The 4,607-nt window shown below is 42.1% G+C and overlaps 1 protein-coding gene across 1 annotated transcript in view; it reads left to right on the plus strand.

The window, feature by feature from the left end:
* LOC103198374 (phospholipid-transporting ATPase IB) overlaps positions 1–4,607 on the plus strand; it is an 826,205-nt gene that overhangs the window by 521,854 nt on the left and 299,744 nt on the right. The gene's annotated exons all lie outside the window — the stretch shown is intronic.

A 4,607-nucleotide genomic window follows, 5' to 3' on the forward strand; every position in this document is an offset into this window, starting at 1 on the left:
AATCTACTTCCATAGTGATACTGCCTCAGAAACCCAAGGAGGGGTCGCTATGAGTCGAGTCTGACTCGATGGCACATAACAACAACAGATGAAAAAGGAGCTCTGGTGTCCTAGTGGGTAGAGCATTTGGTTGCTCACCAGAAGGTTGCTGGTTCAAATCCACCAGCTACTGTGCAGCAGGAAGATGAGGCAACCTACTTCCATCAAGATTTACAACCTTGGAAACCCAATGGGGATCACTATGCGTTGGAATTGACTCAGTGGCATTGAGTTTGGTTTTGGTGAGAGGAGAAAGGGGAAGACCCTCAACAAGATGGACCGATGACCCAATAGCTACAGCGATGGGCTCTAGCATGGCAACGACTGTGAGGCTGGCACAGGACCAGGCAGTTTCGTTCTGTTGTGTACAGATAGCACCGTTAGGAGTCAGAACCAACTCCACAGCGCCTAACAACAACAGATGAGCAAGTGACAGGAGTAAGTTGGAATTGTGAAAATTCCCGTACAGCTTTTAGGTATACTTCCCAGAAGGTAAGAAAATAATTGACTTTCATGACTAGTTTACAGATTCTTTTGCAAGTCATGTGGTTTCCGTTTCTTTGCTTTCAGATAGATTTAAAAAAGGACCTAATCAAGATGTCAGCAGATAGATGATTTGAAATCATTCTGCCATTAGATCACTATGATTTATTAGTCTTGGTGCATGGTTTAGAAGTCCAAGGTATTACCTGGATGTTGCTGTAACAAAGCTGGCCACTTTCATCTACCGCATCAACAAGAATTTCTCGGGATTTGTTGTGGTTGTTGAGTGCCACCGAGTTGATTCCAATGCCACGTGACAGAGTAGAACTGCCCCGTAGGGTTTTCTATGTTGTAATCTTTATGGTAGTATAGTGCCTAAGGCACTTGACTGCCAACCAGAAGGCTGGCAGTTCAAACCCACCAGCCACTCCTCGGAAGGAAGATGGGGCAATCTACTTCCGCAGTGATACTGCCTCGGAAACTCAAGGAGGGGTCACTGTGAGTTGTGTCCAGCTTGATGGCACATAACAACAACAACAACAATCTTATGGTAGCACATTGCCAGTTCTTGCCCCTGTGGAGCTCCTGGGTGGGTTTGAACCACCAACCTTTTGATTAGCAGCCCAGTGCTTAACCATAGTTTGGTTATCCATATCCTCAGTCCTTTCTCAGGACTTAGCTCCCTAAGAATGAGCAATAGCTATAGAAATGATGCTGAAAGAACCCTGTCTCAGTCAAGCCATAGGTAATATTCTTCCATGGTTACAGGAACCAAAGGGCCAGGAGAGAGCTCAGTTCCACCTGTCTCAGTCAGGGGTGTATTTCCACCCACAGTTTATTTACTGGTTAATCATGATCAAAATGTGTAATTTTAAAAATCAGTTGTATACCACAAATAATTGTAGAACTGAATTCAAAAGCACTTTGTAGCTCTTAGGGCCATATGGCCACAGGAAATTAAAACATAATAATAATTTCAGTTCATTATTTTTGTGAGGAATGATAGGGTGGCCAATAATAAGCAAAAATCTTTTACATTAGAGCAAAATTATATCTGGGTCAAGTGATACAGAAAAACAATTTCAAAGAAAATAGAAATAATGCAAAGTTTTGGATCACTGACGTATTCATTCATATATTTTTTTAAAGTGGACTGTGATGGGTGGCTGACTGTGGTACTCAGAATCCACTGGCTACGTTTAAAAAGTAAAATAGCTTTTATTTTAAAATATCAATATTTGCAATATGTTCAGAAATCATATCCTTTGCAACCTCTTAACCTTATAATTAAGGAGCTCTGGTAGTATAGTGGTTAAGGCATTTGGCTACTAACCAGAAGGTCGGCTGTTCAAATACACCAGGTCGACAAAGATGGGGCAGTCTGCCCCATTAAAGATGTACAGCCTCAGAAACCCAATGGGGGTCGCTATGAGCTGGAATCGACTCAATAACAGTGAGTTTGGTTTTGGTTTAAACTTAGAATTAAAACAACTGTTGATTGAAAACATTCTCAAACTTCTAAATGCATAGGTAGAGACATTGTTTTCAAATTTCTCTTAGAGAGTACGTGAACACACATTGCCACAGCTGAAGAGTAGCTACTGAGTATTTTTCCCACCTTTACTCCTTTGGTTTTCTTTCTTCTAACCCCTTGGAACACCATGACAGTTCACACCTGCCACCCTTTCATACAAGGAGCCCTTGTAGCACAAACAGTTAAGCACTCAATTGCTAAATCAAAGACTGGCAGTTCGAAACCACCCAGTGGTTCTGCAGGAGAAGGACCTGGTGACCTGCTCCTGTAATGAGTCCATAATAATAATAATAATAATATGTGTGGAGCACTTTTACTCTGTCACATGGAACCACTGTGCATCAAAAATCAACTCAACAGAACCTAACAGCAGCAGCTCATTTGTCCAAGCTGTTCCTTCTGCCTTGAGTGTCCCACTTCCCCCACTTACGTGCTGGGTGGAATTGGATTCTCTGAGCCCCAGCTCAGGTGTCCACCACCCTTGGAAAGGCCAAGGTGAGTCTTCTAGCACATCCAGTTTCTTCCTTTAGGTTCCTGAAGAATTTTGCATACTCCTGATACAGCACCTACCTGTCCCCAGCCATTCTGAATTCTACGTGAAGGGCAGGGATGATGCTGCATCCGCCTCTATAACTCCTGTGCCCAGCACAGACCATCCTTTAAAGCAGGTTCTTAGTAAATACTTTAGTAATTGGATGCTTCTCTTTAGAGAAGCAGCTCTGGTGGCGTAGTGCCTAAGACACTTGACTGCTAACCAGAAGGCTGGCAGTTCAAACCCACCAGCTTCTCCTCAGAAGGAAGATGGGGCAACTGCTTCTGTAGTGATACCGCCTCGGAAACCCAAGGAGGAGTCACTATGAATTGGATCCGATTCAACGGCACATAACAACAACAACAACAACTTCTTTAAAAACGGATGCTTCTTTCCTTACCAACCTCCTCTGAGAGAGTAGACAGTTTTGTCCACACTTTGTAGAACTGGATAATAAGACAGGAAGACACGATGTACCTGGTCCAGGTACAGACACTCAGTGGCCGATTGGGAGGGATGGCATCAGCATTCTGTTCTCTTCCTTCGTTCCTGGACTGGGGTACCAGGCACTCAATCTTACTGTCCATACATTTAAGACCATTACAGTTACAAAACACATGCTCTCAAATATTTGCCTAGGTCCTGTCCACCAACGAAATGATCCGATAGTATTTCTGCTACCCCTCCAGTAATAAACCTGGCAGCCCTGTTCCAACACCAGGAGGTTGGAAACAGCTGTGTCATTAATGAACGATGTAGCAGATCCTAGCCAGCGACCTCCAGATGAAAGACTTATTATTTCATTAATCGTCTCCAGAGCGATTTGGTCCCCTAGCACAGGATTTGGACTGAAGTGTCTAAGCCTTGAACTATTAAAACGAAAAGGAAAAAAAAAAAAACAGCACAGAGTCCTTGACATAATTTGAGCTATTACATTCTATTGTGCCAAGAATTCCTTATTAAAAATCAATTTAATGGTGCATACCCATCTGGTCAGTATTAAGGTCTCTTCTAGGGGGTGGGGAACACGATTTGGGATTTACCTGATGCTCCGTGGTGAGGATTGTGAGCCCGGCGCAGGAGCAGGCAGTGTTTCGTTCTGTTGGACATAGGGTCACTGTGAGTCAGAGCCAACTCGATGGCACCTAACAGCAACCACCACCGTGGGATGATCATGTAAGTTAGCGGAAACACTATTTTGCACTGCTGAGAAATTAGTCCACTTTAAAAATGATTCACACACTTCCCTTGACTACCTTTGACTTCAGAATTGTAAAACTCAACTTCTTACATCAGTTGAGATTTAATGGAAAAGAAAACATTAAACTACCACAAGAAAGTCATCTATGCCCATCATCCTATTCCACCTTTTTTTTTTTTTTGCATTCATTATTTCTATTTTATTGTATACTCTTGAAATTCAAATTATCATCCTTGTAAAACATAACCTGGATCACCTCATTAGGTATTATCTTGGTTGTGTTGTTCTTATTCAAAGGAAGCTCTGGTGGCACAGTGCTTAAGGCATTTGACTGCTGACCAGAAGGTTGGGATTTCAAACCCACCAGCCAGACCTCAGAAGGAAGATAGGGCAATGTACTTCCTTAAAGATTTACTGCCTTGGAAACCCAGAGGGGGTTGCTAGAAGTCAGAAGTGACTCAGTGGGAATGGGTTTTGTTCTTATTCAAGGAATCTGGATTGTGAAAGGTGAAAAATTTGTCTACTGGATTGGCTTCAACTATATTAACAAAAAAATGCAAAATTGTAGCTGAAAATAATGCAGGAAAATCTTTCAAACCAGAGTGATTGTATTTTGTTTTACAGAGTGGGGAAGTTTTTTGTAGCTTGCTTGTTAAAATAGTTTATATTCGAATCTAAGAAGGACTTCTTAATTTCCTTCATATTACGTTTGAGGCTGAAACTTTGGATCATTTTTCTTAATAAGTTTTTGGTCTGCTTATGTACTTATAAGGAGCTCCAGTAACCTAGTACCTAAGGCACTTGACTGCTAACCAGAA

Source organism: Orycteropus afer, unplaced genomic scaffold, assembly GCF_000298275.1.
Source record: "Orycteropus afer afer isolate SDZICR_OR568_19922 unplaced genomic scaffold, OryAfe1.0 scaffold00092, whole genome shotgun sequence".
Taxonomy (NCBI): domain Eukaryota; kingdom Metazoa; phylum Chordata; class Mammalia; order Tubulidentata; family Orycteropodidae; genus Orycteropus; species Orycteropus afer.